Source organism: Ovis canadensis, chromosome 7 (assembly GCF_042477335.2).
Source record: "Ovis canadensis isolate MfBH-ARS-UI-01 breed Bighorn chromosome 7, ARS-UI_OviCan_v2, whole genome shotgun sequence".
Classification (NCBI taxonomy): domain Eukaryota; kingdom Metazoa; phylum Chordata; class Mammalia; order Artiodactyla; family Bovidae; genus Ovis; species Ovis canadensis.
Window position 1 is genome coordinate 42,425,915 of NC_091251.1, and position 24,089 is coordinate 42,450,003.

The following is a 24,089-nucleotide window of genomic DNA, read 5'->3' on the forward strand; positions in this document are numbered from 1 at the left end:
CATAAAGTAGATTCCAGACCCTGCAGAGAAATACTGAACTGGATATCAAATGACATGGTGTGTGGCAGTGTGGATTAGCACTCTTTGAGGTCCCCCAGATCTCAATCAGCTGGGATAAAGGGTGTCAAGTTAGCACCCGTCAGACCAAAGCAGAGTAAGACAGAGACAGTAGTTTCTTAGGGGTAAAGGAAGAGAATGTGTAAAAATTCTCAGGTATAATTTTAATGGCAAAAGAAGAGAGAGGGGAAAAAATATACCATGATATTTACCAGAATAATGATTTAAAATGCAAGCAACACATATTTGCCAGTGTGCACATGTTTCTCACATGTGGAGAAACAGCAACGTATCTGTTCAATAAAACATTCACAACATTAAATTATGGGGCTTCCCTGCTTTTAATTCAAAGAAATTATGTAAATCTGCTAGGGCTGCCATAATAAAAGGCACAGAATGGGTGGCTTAAACTACAGAAATTTCTTTCTCACAGTTCTGGAGGCTAAAAGCCCAAGATCAAGGCTTTGGCAGATTTGGTTCTCCTCAGGCCTCACTCCTTGGTTAGCAGATGGCTGCCTTCCCACTGTGGCCTTACATGGCCTTTTCTCTGTGTGCAAGCCCCTGGGGTCTCTCCGTCTTCTCGTAAGAACACCAATTATAGTGCCTTAAAGCCCTACCCTAACTGCTTCATTTTAACTTAGTCACATCTTTAAAGTCTTTATCTTCAAATAGGGTTACACATGGAGGTGGTGGATTTGAGATTTCAACACTGAATTCTGGGGGGGATAGGGGTGGGTGGGAAGGAGACACAGTTCAATGCATAAGAGAAATGTTTAGTACAAAATATAAATTCCAGCTTTAAATTAAGATCCTCTTTTGTAGTTACCCAGGATACTAAATGGATTTATTTTAAACATTCATTCAGGAAATGTTTATTGAGCATCTACTATTCAAAAGGCATGCCATCCAGGTTCTACATTGGATATAAAATGAGTAACAGCAAACAATCCCTTGCTGTACAAATGTTTATAATTTATCTTAACTAGGGGACACCTATCCCAAACATGAGTAGTTCTGTGATCAGTCTAATAAGCCTGTGTCACATTCATCAAAGGCTTTCTCCAGGTCACAAATGCTGCTCAAATGTTAGGAAGAAAGAAGACTAAGTATTTTCCAACTAAGTATTTTGTAGTTTCCTTTATGGAAACTCTTCGTGAACTATAAATGCAGTTTAATCTTTTAGGAAACTTCGCCCTATTTCATCATTTTGCCTAGAACTGAACACTCAATCATTCATTTAAGTATTCTTTTTGTTGAACATATATTGCATAAGTACTATGTTCGAGGCACTGTACTTTTAAATGGCACCAATGACATAAATAACAAGTAAGTAAAATGCAAATACAGAGCAGTGTCACTGTACTAAAAACTGTACTCATCTGCTAAAAACTGCTAAACCCTACTAAAAACTGCTCTGCCTACTCATCCTTTTCTCCCCACAACCCCTGATGCTTTCCCCAGATCCCTTTCCTATCTCCATAGTTTTATCATTTTCCAAATGCCATATAATTGGAATCATATGGTTTCTAGCATTTATAGACCACTCTCTTTAACTTAGTCATTGTCAGTGTGTTGGTCACTCAATTGCATCCGACTCTTTGCAACCCCATGGACTGTAGCCCACCAGACTCCTCTGTCCATGGGATTCTCCAGGCAAGAATACTGGAGTGGGTTGCCATTTCATGGTCAACAGAAGAGTCTGAAATGCAGTACTTGGATGCAATCTCAAAAACGACAGAATGATCTCTGTTCGTTTCCAAGGTAAACCATTCAATATCACATAATCCAAGTCTATGTCCCAACCGGTAACGCTGAAAAGCTGAAGTTGAACAGTTCTATGAAGACCTACAAGACCTTTTAGAACTAACAGCCAAAAAAGATGTCCTTTTCATTACTGGGGACTGGAATGCAAAAGTAGGAAGTCAAGAAACACTTGGTGTAACAGGCAAATTTGGCCTTGGAATATGGAATGAAGCAGGGCAAAGACTAATAGAGTTTTGCCAAGAAAATGCACTGGTCATAGCAAACACCCTCTTCCAACAACACAAGAGAAGACTCTACACATGGACATCACCAGATGTTCAACACCAAAATCAGATTGATTATATTCAATGCATCAAAAGATGGAGAAGCTCTATACAGTCAACAAAAACAAGACCAGGAGCTGACTGTGGCTCAGATCATGAAATCCTTATTGCCAAATTCAGACTGAAATTGGATAAAACAGGGAAAACCGCTAGACCATTCAGGCATGACCTAAATCAAATCCCTTATGATTATACAGTGGAAGTGAGAAATAGATTTAAGAGCCTAGATCTGATAGATAGAGTGCCTGATGAACTATGGAATGAGGTTCATGACATTGTACAGGAGACAGGGATCAAGACCATCCCCATGGAAAAGAAATGCAAAAAAGCAAAATGGCTGTCTGGGGAAGCCTTACAAATAGCTGTGAAAAGAAGAGAAGGGAAAGCAAAGGAGAAAAGGAAAGATACAAGCATCTGAATGTAGAGTTTCAAAGAATAGCAAGAAGAGAAAAGAAAGCCTTCTTCAGCAATCAATGCAAAGAAATAGAGGAAAACAACAGAATGGGAAAGACTAGAGATCTCTTCAAGAAAATTAGAGATACCAAGGGAACATTTCATGCAAAGATGGGCTCGATAAAGGACAGAAATGGTATGGACCTAACAGAAGCAGAAGATATTAAGAAGAGGTGGCAAGAATACACAGAAGAACTGTACAAAAAGGATCTTCACGACCTGGATAATAATGATGGGTGATCACTCATCTAGAGCCAGACATCCTGGAATGTGAAGTCAAGTGGGCCTTAGAAAGCATCACTACAAACAAAGCTAGTGGAGGTGATGGAATTCCAGTTGAGCTATTTCAAATCCTGAAAGATGATGCTGTGAAAGTGCTGCACTCAATATGCCAGCAAATTTGGAAAACTCAGCAGTGGCCACAGGACTGGAAAAGGTCAGTTTTCATTCCAATCCCAAAGAAAGGCAATGCCAAAGAATGCTCAAACTACCGCACAATTGCACTCATCTGACACACTAGTAAAGTCATGCTCAAAATTCTCCAAGCCAGGCTTCAGCCATACGTGAACCGTGAACTTCCAGATGTTCGAGCTGGTTTTACAAAAGGCAGAGGAACCAGAGATCAAATTGCCAACATCCACTGGATCATGGAAAAAGCAAGAAGAGTTCCAGAAAAACATCTATTTCTGCTTTATTTACTATGCCAAAGCCTTTGACTGTGTGGATCACAATAAACTGTGGAAAATTATGAAAGAGATGGGAATACCAGACCACCTGACCTGCCTCTTGAGAAACCTGTATGCAGGTCAGGATGCAACAGTTAGAACTGGACATGAAAAAAAAAAAAAAAAGAACTGGACATGGAACAACAGACTGGTTCCAAATAGGAATAGGAGTATGTCAAGGCTATATATTGTCACCCTGCTTATTTAACTTATATACAGAGTATATCATAAGAAACACTCATCTGGATGAAGCCCCAGCTGGAATCAAGATTGCTGGGAGAAATATCAATAACCTCACATATGCAGATGACACCACCTTTATGGCAGAAAGCCAAGAACTACAGAGCCTCTTGATGAAAGTAAAAGAAGAGAGTGAAAAAGTTGGCTTAAAGCTCAACATTCAGAAAACTAAGATCATGGCATCTGGTCCCATCACTTCACGGGAAATAGATGGGGAAACAGTGGAAACAGTGGCTGACTTTATTTTTGGGGGGCTCCAAAATGACTGCAGATGGTGATTGCAGCCATGAAATTAAAAGATGCTTACTCCTTAGAAGAAAAGTTATGACCAACCTAGACAGCATATTCAAAAGTAGAGACATTATTTTGCCAACAAACGTCCGTCTAGTCAAGGCTATGGTTTTTCCAGTAGTCATGTATGGATGTGAGAGTTGGACTGTGAAGAAAGCTGAGTGCCAAAGAATTGATGCTTTTGAACTGTGGTTTTGGAGAAGACTCTTGAGAGTCCCTTGGACTGCAAGGAGATCCAACCAGTCCGTTCTAAAGGAGATCAGCCCTGGGATTTCTTTGGAAGGAATGATGCTAAAGCTGAAACTCCAGTACTTTGGCCACCTCATGCAAAGAGTTGACTCACTAGAGAAGACTTTGATGCCGGGTGGGATTGGGGGCAGGAGAAGGGGACGACCGAGGATGAGATGGCTGGATGGCATCACTGACTCAATGGACGTGAGTTTGAGTGAACTCCAGGAGTTGGTGATGGACAGGGAGGCCTGGAGTGCTGCGATTCAGGGGGTCGCAAAGAGCAACTGAACTAACTAACTTAATAGTATGCCTTTAAGTTTCCTCCAGCTGTTCCATAGCTTAATAGATGATTTCATCACTGAATAATATTCCATTGTCTGGATGCACCACAGTGTCTTTATCTACTAAAGATAGTTTATCTACTAAAGATAGTTTGTACTAGCTAACTACTAAAAACCATCTTGGTTGCTTCCAACTTTGGACAATTATTAATAAAGTTGCTATAAACATTTGTGTGCAGGTTTTTGTGAAGATGTAACCATTCAGCTCCCGTCAGTGAATACCAAGGAGCCGAAGTGATGAATCATACAACAAAAGTATATTCAATTTTGTAATATATTCAGATTATCTTCTAAAGTGGCTTACCATTTTGTATTTCCACCAACAACATGGGAGTCCTGTGGTTCTACATCCTCACCAGTATCTAGTGTTATCAGTGTTTTGGATTTTGGCCATTCTAATAGGCCTACAAAAGTATCTTATTGCTGTTGTAATTTGTAATTCCCTAAAGACAATGTGTTGAACATCATTTTAATAGGCTTCTTCTCAATGTGCACATCTTCTTTGATGAAGCGTCTTTTCAGATATTTTTCCCTTTTTAAAATCAGGTTGTTCATGTCTTATTGCTGAGTTTTAGTGGTCTTTATATATTTGTAGATAACGGTCCTTTATCAGCTGTTTTTTCAAATATTTTCCCCCAGTCTGTGGCTTATTCGTTTGACAGCATCTTTTTCAGCACAGAAATTTTTAATTTTTAATGAAGTCTAGTTTATCAATTATTTCTTTCATGAACTGTGTCTTTGGTGTGTGTGTGTGTGTATATATATATACGAAAATGAAAGTGCAAGTCACTCAATCGTGTCCAATTCTTTGTGACCCCATGGACTCTACAGTCCATGGAATTCTCCAGGCCAGAATACTGGAGAATCCTTTCCCTTCTTCATGGGATCTTCCCAACCCAGGGATCAAACCCAGGTGTCCCGCATTGCAGGCAGATTCTTTAACAAGGGAAGCCCAAGAATACTGGAGTGGGTAGCCTATTCCATCTCCAGTGGATCTTCTCAACCCAGGAATCAAACTGGTGTTGTATGCGGATTCTTTACCAACTGACCTATGATGGAAGCCCTGATAGCTCATATGAACTTGCACAATGCCCAATGTCGTAAAATTTTTCCCTCTGTTGTCTTCTAGGAGTTTTATAGTTTTGCATTTTACTCTTAGGTCTATAAACCATTTTGAGTTAATTTTCTGAAGGGTGTAAAATCTGTATTTAGATTCTTTTTTGCATGTGTACATATAGTTGTTCCGGAACCATTTGTTGAAAAGACTGTCTTTGCTCCACTGTATTGCCTTCACTCTTGTCAAAGATTAATTGACTATATTATGTGAGTCTATTTCTGGGTTTTCTATTCTGTTCCACTGATTTGTCTGTTTTTTCTTCATTACTACCATATTCTCTTGATTACTGTAGGTTTATAGCAAGTATTGAAGTTGAGTAGTGTCAGTTTTCTGACTTTGTTCATCTTCAATATTTTTGGCTATTCTGGGTCTTTTGACTCAGTATAAACTTTAGAATCAGTTTGTCAATATCCACAAAATAACTTGCTAGGATTTTGATTGGAATTGCATTGAATCTACACATCGAGTTTGAAAGAACTGATTTTTGGACAATATTGAGTCTTTCTGTCCATGAACATGAAATGTCTATTTCTTAGTTCTTTGGTTGCTTTCATCAGAGTTTTATAGTTTCTCTCATATAGATCTTACACATGTTTTCTTAAATTTATTTTAATTACATTACATCTAATATAAATGGTATTGGGTTTTTAATTTCCAGTGTCACTTGCTTCCCTGGTGGCTCAGATGGTAAAGAATCTGCCTACAATGACGGACATCTGGGTTCAAACCCTGGGTTGGGAAGAGAAGGGAATGGCAACCCACTCCAGTATTCTTCCCTGGAGAATTCCATGGACAGAGGAGCTTGGTGGGCTGCAGTCCATGGGGTCACAAAGAGTCTGACACAACTGAGCAACTAAGCACAGCACAGCACATTGTTGGTATAAACAAACTTCAGAGATTTCCTGGAGTTTCCCCCCAGTCCTCCAGGACTGTCCTCTGGCTTCATATGGCCTCACATGCCTATGTTTTATGAAACAGAGGAGAATTTTTTTTTCTGCTCCAATCTTATCACTACCTGAAACTTTATGCTACACAAAAGACACAGTACAGAGAAAGTGTAAAAACTATTATAAACCTTTCTCAGTTTCTAATATATAAAATTTCTGTATTTTAGCAGGGGTTAGAAAGATTGACACAAGTGTGTTGCTGTCATTCATTCATTTCCAAAATATTGTCTCCCTTGAAAATAAATAAATCAATGTATATGAGATTTCAACACAATCTTTGTGGCATTTGTTAAGTCTCAGAAAGGACTCGCAAATAAAATGATAGCATAACCAACTTCTTTTGTTTTTGGTATAAGCTCTCATTCACTACAAAAATACGAATATTTTTAGAAACAGGAGGATACTAAGGCAAGGACAAGCCAGCTACAAACTGATCACAACATTTTTTTAAAATATCTTTAAAGTGATCAGTGAGACTTCTACTTACAAAAGGACGGAATAGAGATCATTTCCCCTATTTTTCCTGTTGCCTACAACTAAAATCTTTAGATGACATATTGAAGAAGAAGACAACAATGAAAACAGACTGGCATGGGAGGTAAGACCTAAAAAATAGAACATTAATTAATTACCTGAGTTGTTTTGCCTTATATGCCTCATTCTAGGAGCTAAAAAACTGGAAAGCTGAAAATGTCAACTGGTCCAAGCTAACAAACAAAAAATTTCTAACAAAGCCTGCTCTCTCCAGCAAGACCAGGAATGAGGCAATCTAGTAAGATAGAAAAGTTTGACAAATGTTTTACTCTTGGAAAACACTACTGGAAAAAACTATGACCTCACTCCTAACCACACTGAGTGGGCAATCTAGATTTCTATTCTGCCAGGCTACCATCACCTGCCAGGATGGTATCAGAGAAGATCATGCAGAGAGTCAGTTTTTATCTCCACTGAACAAATACGTTGTTGTTGTTCAGTCACTAAGTCATGCCCACCTCTTTGTGATCCCATGGTCTGCAGCATGCCAGGCTTCCCTGTCCTTCACTATCTTCCGGAGTTTGCGCAAACTCACGTCCAGGGAGTTGGCGATGCCATCCAACATCTCGTCCTCTGCCGCCCCCTTCTCCTCCATATGAGATCCTTCCAGTGGATACCATTTGGACACCCAGAACCTACAACCACTTCCATTCAGCAGTAAAGAAGTGCTTATTGCCACCCTTCTGAAGTAGAGTCAGAGGAAGTCTAATGAAGAATAAGAACTTTTACCACCAGTTGTAACAAGACCATTTCCCAGCGGTATCAGTGGAGGACTAGTGAGGAGCTAGAAACCTCACTCCTACCCAACAATAATGAGGAGCTCCTTCCCAACATGTGTGTCAGCAGAGGCTGAGTGAGGAACATGGACTTCTATTCCCATTTGCCAGTAGTAGGGCAATACCTTCCATTTCCTATGTCATAGTGGTAATTGAAGAAGCCAGCTAAACCAGAAGGTATAAGTCAATTTCACAGTGCTATAACATAATATCCAAAATATCCAGGTTTTAAAAATGTTTAAAAATCAGTTACTAAGCACCAGAAAAAGATTACCTTGAATAAAAAAGATAATCAATAGTTGCAAGTATAGAGATAACAGAAATACTAAAATTATCTAACAAAGAAGTTTAAATCAGCCATCATATAAATCCTTCAGTAAACAACCACAAACACATGTGAAACAACTGAAAAAAAGAGGAAGTCTCAGCAAAGAAATAGACACTTTCAGCAAAGAATATAAAATATAAATACGAGCCAGATGAAAAAGTTAAAACTAAAAAATACGAAAACTAAAATTAAAAAGTCAGTGGATGGGCTTACCAGAAGCACAGAAGGACAGAGGAAACAATCAGTAAACTTTAAGGTAGAATAGTAGATACTACCCAATCTGAACAATAGAGAGAAAATAGACTGAAAAAAGTTAACTGAGACTCAATGATCTGTGGGACTGTCATAAAAGATCTAACAGTTTTGTCATTAGAATATAAGAAAGAGCATAAAGAGAGCAGGCTGGAAAATATTTAAAGAAAGAATGGCTGAGAGCTTCCCAAATTTTGCAAGAGACATAAACTTACAGATTCACAAAGCTGAGCAAACTCCAAACAGGAGATAACCAAAGCAACACATGTCAAGACGCACTGTGGGTAAACATTTAAGAACTAAAAACAAAAAACTGTCTTGAGAGCATCAAGAGAAAAACAACATTTTACCTAAAGGACAAAACGATTTTAACAGTAGTAGATTTCTCATCGGAAGCTATGGAAGCTGTAAGGAATTGGCGTGACATTTATGAAAAAAAAAAAAAAAGAATTCTCAATCAATAATTCTATTTGGATTAAAAATTATCTTTTAGATAAAGTCTCAATCCATAATTCCATTTGGATAAAAATTTATCTTTCAAGATTAAAGAGGAATAAAAACATTCTCAGATAAAAGAAAACTATGAGAATTTGTCATCAGTACATTACCTTAAAAGAATGGCTAAAGAAAAGTTTCTAAAGAGAAAGGACATGATAAAAGAGGGAATCATGAAACATCAAAAAAAAGAAGAAAGAACAATGGGAAGAGTAAATATAAAGATACATACAATGTCAATGTACTGTGCTTCTCCCGAGGCAAAGTCTAAATTATGCTTGATGATTGAAGTAAAAAATTATAATCATATCTGACATAGTTCTAAATGTATGTATTATATAAAATATATTAGTAATAAAAGAGAATAAAGAGCAAAAAGGGAAACAAGGTTCTACATGGTACTCAAATGGTAAAATGTTGACACAAGTAGACTATGATGAGTGATGTATATACAATATAATACCCAGAACAACCACTAAGAGCTATACAAAGAGATATTCTTAAAATTCTCCAGATCAATCAAAAAGAAATTCTAAAAAATGTTTACGTGACTCACAGAAAGGCAAGGAAAAAAAAAAGAAGTAACAAACTAAAGCCCCCCCCCCCGCAAAAAAAAGAGTTTGACTTAAGATCTAACATATCAAAAATTAAATACATGTGAACCAAATGACAACCCACTCCAGTATTCTTGCCTGGAGAATCCCATGTACAGAGGAGCCTGGTAGGCTACAGTCCATTGGGTCATAAAGAGTCAGACATGACTGACGTGACTTAGCAGCAGCAGCATGATAATTAAAAGACAGAGACTAGCATAATGTGTTATAAAAATTACTCAACTATCTACTGTGTACAAGAGATGCACTTCAACTACAATTTAGTTGAAGTGCAGGCTGAAAGTCTAGGGATGAAAAAAGATATGTCATACAAATATTAATCAAAAGAAAGCAAATGTGGCTATATTAATATCAGATAAAGTATACAAATATATTGCATAATAATGAGTCAATTCACCAAGAAGATATATCAATTCTAAAATATAGGCATCAGATAACAGTAACAAATATGTGAAGCACAATGTGCAGAACTGAAAGGAGAAAATAGACAAATCTATAGTTACACCTAGAAACTTCCTCACTCTTCTCTCAACAATTTATAGACTAACCTTCTGGTACACACACACAGATATACACAAGCAAAGCATGTACACACATACACACACACACAGAGCCAGGCACAGGCATGCAAAACCTGGTGAAGTATAAAGTCAGGATAGGAGAAATGAGAGAAATCCTCCTTTAACTCTGAGTCTTATGATGAATGCAAGCAATGGCCTCCTACAGCAGAAAGAGCAGTAAGAGAGCTCAAATAGTTTCCTCATCTGATGTGTACATGTGTGGGACCTGCTAAAAAATGCAGGCAATGCAGGAAAACAAAGGATCGTCCTCCAGGAACTCAAATCTAAAGCTCTGATAAAAGAAGTGTATTGAACTTGCCTTCAAATCATTTGAAGATTTCACTAAACTAAATCTAACTAAACAACATATGGCTGCAACTCTACTCAACTAAAAATATATACTGACAGTACTTCCATGACAGAAGGGGTAAACCTTCTCTTGGCACAAATATTTATTCAATCTTTACATTTATCTTATATAGATATATAGCATTCAATCAAAAACTGAGCCATGCAAAGAAACAAGAAAATGTGACCCATCATTAAGAAACGAAACAGTGAAAAGAATCAGACTTAGATACAGCCCAGAGGTTGGAATGACCAGAGAGAGACTTTAAATACAATAAATACGTTAAAATATTTATTAATGAAAGGCACAGATGAGCAAACAGAAAATTTTGCATAGTTTTCCACATACAAAAGATCCAAGTGGAAATTCTAGAACTAAAAAGAATACCAATAGAGGCTATCAGAATTATTTTCATTCATTCTTATCAATGGATAAGACACAGAAGGAAAAAATAAGTGAACTAAAAGACATGCCCACAGAAATGATTAAACTGCAAAATAAAGAGAAACAAAATTTTTAAAAGATATAGCATCTGAAATGTGTGGAACAATGTCAAATGAGCTGTGTGTGCATAATTGGAATTTCATATAAAGAAGACAGGAAAAATGGGGCAAAAACTTTGTGAAGAGATAATAAAATTGAGAATTTTGCATAACTGATAAACTATCACCCACAGCTCCAAGAAGTACGTGTCTTGTGTTTACCCAAAACAGGATGAATGCTAAAAAAAAAAAATGCACCTATACACATCATAGTCAAAGTGCTGAAAGCTAAATATAATCTCGAAAGCAGCCTGAAGGGGAAAAAAGTCGCACTTTATGCACCGGCGGACAACAATCAGAATGAAGTATGACTGTTCATCAGAAACAATGGAGAACAGGAGAAAATGGAATGACATTTTTAAGTTCAGAAAGAAAAAACTGTCAGCCTTGATTCTATATCCAGTGAAAATATCCTTTATGAAGGAAAAAAAAAAAAGAAATTTTCAGACAGACAGTTTGTAAGAATTCATCCCTAGCTGACCTGCACTACAAGAAATGTTAAAGGAAAAACTCACTCTGCATGAAGAAACAAAGAACACCTAGAAAGTCACATATATAGATAAATATAAAAGATTTTTAAACTTATTCTGGTATATATATACACATATATAATGTAAAATATTTTACATATAAAAATATATAATCTTATAAAAATTATATTAAATATTAATGTGTTTATATGATTATTTATATAATAATTTATATAATATAGTATATTTATATAATTAAATAATATATATTTAATAAATTAAAATTATACATTTTATAGTAAACATATTTTTAAATTCTATGTCTTTATGAGAAACAGGAGAGAGAAAACTTTTAAAAAGCGCATTATCTCCTTAAAGCCAAAATCATAGCAATGCATTATGGGGTTTATAGCCTATGTCAAAATAAAATATAATGATAACAAGAGCACAATGAGCAGACATGGCCAGTATTTGGAAGTATATAAGTTTAAGGTTCTTGCACTGATTATAAATAGATAGAATACTTTTTAATGTAGACTATGAAAAGTTAAAGATGAATATTTTAATCTCCACAATAATCACTAAAAAATAATGCCAAGAGACATAACCTAAAAGTAGAGAATATCTACTACTAACATCTAAATATTAAATATATTCATTTCACCCAAAAACAAGCAGGAAAGGAGAAATAGATTAACAAAATCAGATAAGACAAAAAGAGAGCAAACATCAAGAGAGTAAATCAAAACTCACAGATGTCAATAATTATGTTGAATATAAATGGACTAATTACTAAAATTAAAAGGCAAAGATTATCAGACTGGAAAACAAAAACAAAGCTTAACTACATGCTGTTTACCAGAATATACTTAAAAGATTAAGGCACAGACAGATTGAAAGTGAAAGGATGAAAAAATGTATAGTATACAAACACTAAGCCTAAAAAAGCTAACGTGGTACATTTTTGTCAGCCAAAGGAGACTTTGAGAAGAAAATCACTACCAGATAAAGAAGGAAATTTAATGATAGTAGAAACATCAATTCATCAAGATATCATAACAATCTTAAATATCTGGGAATCCAATAACTAAGCTCCCAAATACGTGAATCAAAAATGAGTAAATAAACAGATCCACTGTTGTAGATATAATACCCCTCTCTTGGCAATCAACAAAACAAGCAGAAAAATTAGAAAGCATATGGAAAATTTGAACAACGATATCCACAACTTGGCCTGATATGGTTTTATAGAACACTATAACCCACAACAGAGAAACACACATTCTTCCCAAGTGCAATGGACCGTTCACTAAAATAGTCCATAGCTGATCCAGTAAGCAAATCTTAGTGAATTGTAAAGGATCAAAATGATAGACATGTTCTGTGATCAGAACAGTATTTGATTAGAACTCAGTAACAATAAGATAGCTAGAAAATCTCCAAATATTTCAAAATTAAACAACAGACTTCTGAATAACCCATGGATCAAAGAAGAAATCTCAAGCAAAATTAGAAACCTACTCAGCCTAATTCATCTTTAGTTTTTCACAGGAATGAGATTATCAGATCATTTCAGAGAGGTTTTAATGAGTGGAACGAAAAGAAAAACTTAGCTGCACCTAAAGAAGAGGAAGATCACTGAACAGAGAATATTGTTACTTAATGGCTGTGGAACTTCTTAGAACCTCTTAGAGAATACATGTTCATTTGAAAATAGGGATAATAACACTTGAATGTCACATCTTTGTGAAGTTGAAATGCAGGGCTTGCAAAAGCACCTACCATGCCAAGGTTCATCCTTCAGATGCTCAACAAATGTGGTTGAATGAAAAAGTAGATTGGAGCAATCAAGCACAATATCCATATATCTGCCTGGAATTCGACCTAGCAAGAGAAAGAAAGAAATCATATTTTAGTTACATGTGCAGATTTCGAGTCATACCTAACTAGCCCATAAGAGAATTCTTTAAAAATAATTTTTTTAAGATATCTCTTTGGGGGAACTAGGAGTTGAGGAAATAGTGTGTGTGTTCATATTCTTCCACTGTCTCTTAACTAAACCAATGCATTCCAGCTTCTTAAACAAACAGTATTTCCACTTCATTGCTATTTACAGCCATAGCCTAAAGCACAAAGATCAGACTCAGCATCTGATTAAACTAAGTTTTATAAAGAATGACAAAATAATTGGTAAAAACATTTCAGCTCCGGTATATAAAATAGAAAAAGCAAAGTAGCAAACGTTCAAAGCACAATGGTTTTGGGGGAACAACATTGTCTTTTCTCTTTGGCATTTCTCTGGGATTCCTATCTTGGCTAGATGACAAAAACCTGTCCATCAGCTACAAGTCTGAGCCTATCAGGCTTACAAATCAGAGTTAATAAAAGTCAATCAGTGATGGTTTAACTTGCTTGCTACTGCCTGAAGTAGGATTCAGCCCCAGTGTCTGTCATCTACTTAGAAAACACTTTCTATGGCTGCCCATAAATTTTAAAAATTTACTTATCTATATTTCTATAGATAGGAAAAAGGGATTTCTATAAACATGTACCAAGCCAAAACAGGTATCCATGAACTCCCTACAGGTAAAGGCCCAGATATAAACATAATCCTCCACAGTAACAAATACATAGAAAGATGCAGTTTTCTTGAACCAAACCAAACAAGCAAAAAAACCCCATAGCCTCTTTACTTTAGAGTTTTATCCTGTGCAAACATGTTTTTCAGTATGAAAGGTATATGTCATAATTACCTTTACATATATGTTGGATTGTTACTTTTTCAATAAATTAAATATGTATTGATATAGTAGCTGGCTAAATCCTTATGACAACCCACCAAGATTATATTAGATCTAAAATTCACAAACTAGTAGAGCTGACATTTGCTCCTGTCAGGTCTGAGTCTTTGTCTACATCAACAACAGCAGAATTTTCTGCCTTTACTAAGCTATCTATTCTACGGCCAAAGACATGGATAGCCAGGTAACTCTCAGAGGGACCAAGTAAGAGAGAGCTGGGAGGAAACTTGAATCTAAAAGTGGCTGTTATGACAAATATTAATCAGAGACAAGTTCTCATCTAACCACAAATCCCATAGTTTTTGAGTCAAATTTAAAATTCAGAGGTCATGTCAAACAGAATCAAGCTACAATACAACATGTGCTCATTCATTCATTCAACAATTAGTTGCTGAATGACAGCTGTGTACCATTTATGTCTGTGCTTTTAACAGTATAATGTGAGTCACATATAAAATTTTAAATTTTCTAATAACCACATTTCTAAAAGCAAAAAGAAAGGAGTAAACTTAATTCTGATAATACATTTTATTTAATTCAATATATCCATGATTTATCACGGATTTATCATGATTTATCATGTCATTTATATAAAACCCATATAAATATTTATTAAAGAGGTCGTTTACATCACAGTTCATACCAGCCACATTTCAGGTGCTCATAGTCACATGTGGCTACGCTACCATATTGAGCAGAGCAGTTCTAAACGCTTATAGGTATAGCAGTGAACAAAAAAAAAAAAAAAATACTTGCCTTTGTAGAGATTAATCCTTGTGGGGAGGATAGACAATAAACAAATAAATAGAAAATGTCAGGTTGTTAACATGGCCTAAAAGGCCATATGTGATCTGCCCCAGTCACCTCTCCAAACTCATCATCATCACCATCTCCCACTGCTCCCCTGCACGCACTGGACTGCAGGTCTAGTACCCACCTTCCTGTCTGTGAATAAGCCTGCAGGATATTTCCATTCACCTGGAACATTCTTTCCCAAGACATTTAAAAGATTTAAAGAACAAACTATTAATATATAATATTAAACATCTATTGAGTGCCTGCTTATTATATACATTACATACATTTTCTCAATAAACTGCCAACAAAATACACATTTTATACATAAGGAAACTGTACTTTACACTTATTGAGCATATATAGCTTGTTGTTATTCAGCCACTAAGTCATGTCCAACTCTTTGTGACCCTATGGACTGCAGCACACCATTTATAGGCAAAGTAATGTCTCTGCTTTTTATTTATTTTTATTAATATTATGTCTGTGCTAAATTACTTTAATATCATACCTTTATTTATCCTCACATCATGTTTTTTTTAATTTATTTTAATTGGAGGCTAATTACTTTACAATATTGTAGTAGTTTTAGTATGCTGTCTAGGTTGGCCATAGCTTCTCTTTCAAGGAGCAAGCATCTTTTAATTTCATGGCTGCAGTCACCATCTGCAATGATTTTGGAGCCCCCAAAAATAAAGCCTGTCACTGTTTCCCCATCTATTTGCCATGAGGTGATGGGACCAGATGCCATGATCTTTGTTTTTTGAATGTTGAGTTTTATGCCAACTTTTTCACTCTGCTCTTTCACTTTCATCAAGAGGCTCTTTAGTTCCTCTTCGCTTTCTACCATAAGGATGGTGTTATCTCCATATCTGAGGTTACTGATATTTCTCCCTGAAATCTTGATTCCAGCTTGTGCTTCATCCAATACATCATTCATACTCTGCATGTAAGTTAACTAACCAGGGTGACAATATACATCCTTGACATACTCCTTTCCCAATTTTGGAACCAGTCCGTTGTTCCATGTCCAGTTCTAACTGTTGCTCTTTGATCTGCATACAGATTTCTCAGAAGGCAGGTGAGGTGGTCTGGTATTCCCATCTCTTGAAGAATTTTCCAGTTTGTTGTGATCCACACAGTCAAAGGCTTTGGCGTAGTCAATAAAGCAGCAGAAGTAGATGTTTTTCTGGAATTCTCTTGTTTTTTCAATGATCCAGCGGATGTTGGCAATTTGATCTCTGGTTCCTCTGCTTTTTCTAAATCCAGCTTGAACAAAGGCATGTTCTCAACTCATGTACTATTGAAGCCTGGCTTAAAGAATTTCAAGCATTACTTTGCTAGCATGTGAAATGAGTGTGTGACAGTTTGAACATTCTTTGGCATTGCCTTTCTTTGGGATTGGAATGAAAACTGATCTTTTCCAGTCCTGTGGCCACTGCTGAGTTTTCCTAATTTTCTGGCATATCAAATGCAGCACTATAACAGCATCACCTTTCAGGATTTGAAAAAGCTCAGCTGGAATTCCATCACCTCCACTAGTTGTGTTTGTGTGATGCTTCCTAAGACCCGCTTGACTTCACACTCCAGGATGTCTGGCTCTAGCTGAGTGATCACACCTATGTGGTTATCTGGATCATTGAGATTTGTTTTTGTATAGTTCTTCTGTGCATTCTTACCACTTCCTCTTAATATCTTCTGCTTCTATTCAGCTAATATCATTTCTGTCCTTTATTGTACCCATCTTTGTGTGAAATATTCCCTAATGCTTCCTAAGGCACACTTGGCTTCATACTCTAGGATATTTGGTTCTAGGTGAGTGATCACACCATCATGTTTATCTGAATCATTAAGACCTTTTTTGTATAGTTCTTCTGTGTATTTTTGCCACCTTTTATTAATCTCTTCTGCTTCTGTTAGGTCTTTACCATCTCTTTCCTTTATCATGCCCATCCTTGCATGAAATGTTCCCTTGATATCTCCAATTTTCTAGAAGAGATCTCTAGTCCTTCCTGTTTCTTTGCATTGTTTACTAAAGGCCTTCTTATCTCTCCTTACTAGTCTCTGGAACTCTGCATTCAGTTGGATATATCATTCCCTTTCTCCCTTGCCTTTTGCTTCTCTTCTTTCCTCAGCTATTTGTAAACCCTCCTCAGACAACCATTTTTTGTTCTTGTATTTCTTTTTCTTTGGGATGGCTTTGCTCACTCCCTCTTGAACAATGTTATGAACCTCCATCCATAACTTTTCAGAAATTCTGTCTACTAGATATAATCCTTTGAATCTATTAATCACCTCCACTATATAATCATAAGGGATTTGATTTAGGTCATACCTGAATGGCCTAGTGGTTTTCCCTACTTTCCTCTATTTAAGCCTCATGATCTGAGCCACGGTCAGCTCCAAGTCTTATTTTCACTGACTGTATAGAGTCTCTCCATCTTTGGCTGCAAAGAACACAACCCATTTAATTTCAGTATTGACATCTAGTGATGTCCACGTGTAAAATCATTTCTTGGGTTGTTGGAAAAATGGTGTTTGCTATGACCAGCATATTCTCTTAACAAAACTGTTAGTCTTTGCTTCATTTTTTACTCCAAGGCCAAACTTGCCTGCTATTTTGGGAATCTCTTGATTTCCTACTTTTTCATTCCAACCCCTTATGAGGAAAATGACATCTTTGAAGGGAAGGTTAATTCTAGAAGGTGTTGTAGGTCTTCATAAAACCAACTTCGGTTTCTTCTGCATCAGTGGTTGAGGCATAGACTTGGATGTGATCCATAATTATTTGTTTAACCAAGCTCTACTCATTTTTTTTTTTCATTTTTAAACTTTCATGCTTAATGAATATTGCCTTAGGATTCTTTCTTAGTGGTAGAATTGCTGGGTCAAAAACTAGGGACACTTTCAGGCATTAGGGATAAACTATTAAATTACTTTCCAAAAAAGTTATACAAATTAAAGTTTAGCCAGCATAAGCAACAGCCTATTACTCATCTCTCTCCTATTTTTTAATTTTGTTTTTACTTTTTGTTTGGTTTTTAGTCGTTCAATATGAGAAAGATAGCTTCTCAATGATGTTAATTATTTGTGAGGATAAGTATTTTTCATGTTTGTGAAAATTTTATATCTCCCTATTTCTCCTCCTTGGGTCTACTATTATTTTTTCATTTACATGTTTATCTCTTTTCGCTGCCAATAAGTGCATGCTTGACTAGGGATATTAACTCTCTGCTTATTTTTTTATGATGCAAACGTCTGCTTTCCCCTTTGTCTTTTCATTCTGTTTTACTTCTTTTATTTTTTTTTTCTTTACAACTGCTACATTTGTTGTCATGTCTTAAAAATTCTTCCCCCGAAATTTTGGAAATGCTTCTCCATTCTCCTCTTCTTAACTATCCTGGCTGAGCAGCCTAGGGGGGCCATTGTCTGGGATACTGTCTGCCCCAACATATCACTTCAGAATGGTTTATCTGCAGGTGCTCCCATTTGCCCCTTTCTTCAGCCTTCCCTTCTTAGCTACCCAGCGAGCTCATGGAACCTTTGTGCCAGGGCAGCCCCATGCCCATGTCCCTTTAGGATCTAGTTTTCACCATCTTAGGCTTCCCAGGTGGCTCAGTGGTAAAGAATCTGCCTGTCCCTGCAGGAGACACAGGAGATATGGGTTTGATCCCTGGGTTGGTAAGATCCCTTGGAGCAGGAAATGACAAAACCACTCCAGTATTCTTGCCTGGATAATTCCATGGACAGAGGAGTGGTGGACTGCAGTTCACGGGGTTGCAAAGAGTTGGACACAACTGAGTGTGAGTTCCCTTCCATCATCTTTCAGCAAAGCATTGCTCTCATACATTCACCATACATTACTGCATTTTTTAGAACTATCTGACCGATTTTTAAGGAAGGGATAGAAATAGAGACAGGTCTTAAGTAGAGGGGAAAGAGCACTAAATTAGAATTCAGGTCCTTGAATGCTAATTCTTGTTCTGTTATTAATGACATACTTCTTACACTTCAGTTGTTTGGACCCATTATTTCTTATAAGACAAAAGTATTGACATAATGACCATCAGATGCATTGTATTCAAAGGCCAACATTTCTCACTGACCACTAAGATATGAGTCTTTCTTTTCATCTGGCTTTGTAAGAAACATATTCCAAAGTACTACTGACAATTATATTACCTGCATAATGAGAGTTCCAGGCATAAATAATTTTGAATGAGGCTCAATGATCTAACCTTCTGTTTCTTCAGGTCATACTGTATGATAATACAGGAAAAATCAGCTTCTCAAAAAATGTTACTCAGTGAAGAGAAATGATCAAGACTTGAAATTTCTTTACATGGTCATCAATTCAAACAGGAAATTACTTCTAATTCAGAAATATCACAAGTAATAGAGAGTTGACTTTTTACCTGAATTAGAAATAACAAATTTTACTGGGCTTGGAATCATCAGTAAAATATTAAGCTTCTCTTTCATATCCTACCCAATGAATAATGAACTGCTTCACTGGTCTTGAACTTGTTTTGGACATGAATTTATTGGACTATTTTCTGAGGGTAGACTTCCAGGCCAGAATTATACATTAGTAACTGAATACAGAAGTTGGCCTTCTTTGTCTAGTGTAGAAACTGCCACCTCTTCTAAAATACAGAACAGATTTTCCAGTTCGTTTTGCAGAAATGGCTTTCATGGGATTTGACAACACAAGAGTCATTCATTAATCTAATTGTCTTCTGCCATGAAATTATGCTTAATGTTAGTAATGTGGAGACAGAAATATTATAAAATATGAACTGCTAAAGTAGCTGGAATACCCTGGCAATTTCCAACCACTTGATGGATTAATGCCCAATTCTGGTAAATTTTAGATACTGATTGATGAAGTCATTTAAAAGCAAATGTAATTAGTTTTAAACTTTATTTACCATTAAATTCCATATATTTAAACACTAAATATAATAATAGGTAAGGATGAGAAATTCTTATCAGAAATGACTATCTTTAAAATAAGCACTCACTGAAATTACCGCAGTATTTCAGAATCCAATTCTAACTCATATGTTCCCCTGTACTGTTGTCTAACTGATATTATCTTGGTAGTATAAATTATAAAAGAAATCATCTACATACATCCACATGCATACATACATTTTCACCCACTTTTTTCCCCTTTTTTTAGAAACCACTATTGTCAGAGAAAATCTACAATCTTATTTTCTCAACATATATTTCCCCGGGAAATATATTTCTTCCTAATTTACTAAATAAGTTTGATAAAGCCCGGTATGTTGGCCTAGAACACATAAAATTTTTGAGCTGTTTAAATGTAATTTATATTAACCTATAAAATTTAAAATTCTATGTGTTTGAGGTGTCAAACATTTCTGACAAAGGTCTCAGACTGAAGAATACTACTTGTGATTTTTTTCCCTGATCTTTAGCTTTTTCAGAAGTGAGCCCACAAAATAACCTGATGTCAGCTACAGTGACACCTAGTCACACAGAGTCGGATACGACTGAAATGACTTAGCAGCATCAGCAGCAGTCTCAAAGAACCAGAAACTTTTGTTTTCATGGTGAAAAAACTGAGGATAAGGTATGTGCAATGTTCATTGCTCCTACAGATTCCCTAAGCAGATAAGTGTTCCATGCATTTCACAGGATGATTCCACCAACAGCACCATCTCTGACCTGTCCCTCCCCTTAACATTCCCTCTGGTCATAAATGAACCACAAGGTCAAAAAGTATTAGCTGAAAAGCTTTCTAGGATTCTTGTCATGTTCTTCCCTTCTCTAAAAGTTATACTTAAAACTTGATTTACTGGAAAAATAACACCTAGTTGTTACATGCTATGCAACTCAGAGTATCTGAAATCACTGTGTCTTTGGTTTATCTTTTAAATCCTGCCATCACCTCATCTTAAAGGAACACTGCAAAATAATACATCTTGGAAAGGCCTTTAAAAGCCAGCAAAGCCTTAACAGAACAAAACACGTCTGGTAGAGAGCTAAATGTTACCAAGAGTGAGCAAACACATGAGGGCAGTACTGAACATTGGTGTAGGGTTCCCCTTGGATGCATTTGGCTATCCTGGAAGGAGCAGGCTCACTCAGCAGAACCCCACCGTTTGTTCTTTTGTTGTCCTTACTGTCTCTTTGCCACCTGAGGAGCAACTAAACATGACAACAAAAACCACAATGTATTCTTAGAGCTCACATCCATTTAGTGCTGAGTTAATTAATTTACATCTGTTTTCTGATGATTTCTCACTATACCTCTATGAAGTCACAGATGAGAAAACTAGAGTTTAGTCTAAAGTTATGCTATTAGCAGGAAAAGGAACCAGAAGTCAAACCAAGATTATTTGGTTCCAGGGTCTCAATTAGGAAACGTGTGCTCAGTCGTGTCTGACTCTGCAGCCCCCTGGACTGTAGCCCACCAGGCTCCTCTGTCCATGGGATTTCCCAGGCAAGAACACTAGAGTGGGTTGCCATGTCCTCCTCCAGAGCATCTTCTCAGTACAAAGACTGAATCCATGTCTCCCACATTGGCAGGCAGGTTCTTTGCCACTGAGCCTTCTGGGAAGCCCATATAAGAGGTAAAAAAAAAAAAAAAAAAAAAAAATCAGAACTATTTCTCCTGTCCACAGGTGTTTACAATGAAATTGGCAAAGATAACCTCTCACTGAGTACCTGTGCATCCTGCGGCTCCCGCATTGCAGCGGATTCTTTGCTACCAAGCCACTGGGGAAGCCCAGATTCCGAGTCTAAGAGTATAAGAAAAGAGTATACCTGTCATCATGCTCTATATTCTCTTCAGTGTCCAGTAAATGGTATTTTATTTTAATGAAGCAAGAAAGATAAAAAAATATATATTGTTTTCTTGAAGTGCTTAGTTCATCTTTATGAAAATTTGAGATTGAAGGGATTGAGATTGTAGCCCTATGTTCATTGTAACCATTAGGTTAAAGTGTTGTTTTGAGTCTGAAGTATGTGAGAAATTATCATATATCTCCATTTCAGCTGACTATGAAGAGCTAGCCATGTTTTTCAAAAATATTGTGTGCCAGTCTTCAGCCCTCCATGTTATCTTGACTGTACCTATCTCTTAAGTCAGATATTAAAAGTAAAGATTAAAACAGAAGTAAGAAATAATATTGGGCAGTTCCTACCTTCATTGGACTTTTGTTGACTGTACATTTCTACATTACTTTCAATGTGGAGACTGAGTGCATAGAAGGCAGAGAACAGTGGCCTCAGTCTGATTTTTAAAAAGAAAATTATTTTAAGTCATTTTAGCACAGAAAGTTTGGAGAAGTCGAGATTCTGATATACTAGTACTGGAAAAATAAACTGGTAATTTGGCCTCTTGAGAAACCTATATGCAGGTCAGGAAGCAACAGTTAGAACTGGACTTGGAACAACAGACTGGTTCCAAATAGGAAAAGGAGTACGTCAAGGCTGTATATTGTCACCCTGCTTATTTAACTTCTATGCAGAGTACATTATGAGAAACGCTGGGCTGGAAAAAGCAAAAGCTGGAATCAAGATTGCCAGGAGAAATATCAATAACCTCAGATATGCAGATGACACCACCCTTATGGCAGAAAGTGAAGAGGAACCAAAAAGCCTCTTGATGAAAGTGAAAGTGGAGAGTGAAAAAGTTGGCTTAAACCTCAACATTCAGAAAACGAAGATCATGGCATCTGGTCCCATCACTTCATGGCAAATAGATGGGGAAACAGTGGAAATAGTGTCAGACTTTATTTTGGGGGGCTCCAAAATGACTGCAGATGGTGACTGCAGCCATGAAATTAAAAGGCACTTACTCCTTGGAAGGAAAGTTATGACCAACCTAGATAGCATATTAAAAAGCAGAGATATTACTTTGCCAACAAAGGTCTGTCTAGTCAAGGCTATGGTTTTCCCAGTGGTCATATATGGATGTGAGAGTTGGACTGTGAAGAAAGCTGAGCGCCGAAGAATCGATGCTTTTGAACTGTGGTGTTGGAGAAGACCCTTGAGAGTCCCTTGGACTGCAAGGAGATCCAACCAGTCTATTCTAAAGGAGATTGGTCCTAGGTGTTCATTGGAAGGAATGATGCTGAAGCTGAAACTCCAATACTTTGGCCACCTCATGTGAAGAGCTGACTCATTTGAAAAGACTCTGATGCTGGGAGGGATTGGGGGCAGGAGGAGAAGGGGACGACAGAGGATGAGATGGCTGGATGGCATCACTGATTCAATGGACGTGAGTCTGAATGAACTCTGGGAGTTGGTGATGGACAGGGAGGCCTGGCGTGCTGCAATTCATGGGGTCACAAAAAGTCGGACACGACTGAGCGACTGAACTGAACTGAACTGCATAAAGTTGATGATGTGAGTACTCTTATTGTTGTTGTTCAGGCGCTCAGCCATGTTCAACTCTTTGTGACCCCATGGACTGCAGCACACCAGGCTTCCCTGTCCTTCAGAGCTTGTTCAAACTTATGTCCATTGAATTGGTGATGCCATCAGACCATCTCATCCTATGAGCCACTGAGTTGGTGACGGCATCCAAGGATCTCATCTTATGACCCATAATCTTGTCTTTTTGGTACAGGTCCTACAGAAAAATCTCATACTTGTGAACAAAAACATGTGTCTAAGAGTCAAATGCATTCATACTGTGAAATATTATGCCACAGTTCAAATGAGTAACAAATCTACATTTATCAACATTGGTAAATAAAATTATGTAGATAAAACAAGCAAGCTGCAAAAGGATGCATAAGAGATAAAATCATCTTCAAAAGGTTTAAAAACTTTTAAAGTAATATATGTGTTGGTTGTAGTAGCAAAAACAGGCAGCAAAAGTAAAGTTTGAAAAATAAAGTATTTACATCTATAAATTCATGATAGTCATCCCTTTGAGGCTAGAGAATGGAAAGGGATACACAGGCATCCTCAACCGCATTCATAAGATTTATTTCTTTAAAACACACATACACACACACACTACATCTGAAGTGCAATGTTAAGATTTGATAAAGTTGTATCGTGGGTCCATGGATTTTTATTATATTATTTTCTATACTT

The 24,089-nt window shown here is 36.7% G+C and overlaps 1 long non-coding RNA gene across 1 annotated transcript in view; it reads right to left on the reverse strand.

The window, feature by feature from the left end:
* Window positions 1-24,089, reverse strand: part of LOC138443486 (uncharacterized) — a 507,027-nt gene that overhangs the window by 313,995 nt on the left and 168,943 nt on the right. The window contains exon 7 of the long non-coding RNA XR_011258175.1: window positions 13,192-13,293. This is a non-coding gene — a long non-coding RNA (uncharacterized lncRNA). The remainder of the gene's footprint in view (window positions 1-13,191; window positions 13,294-24,089) is intronic.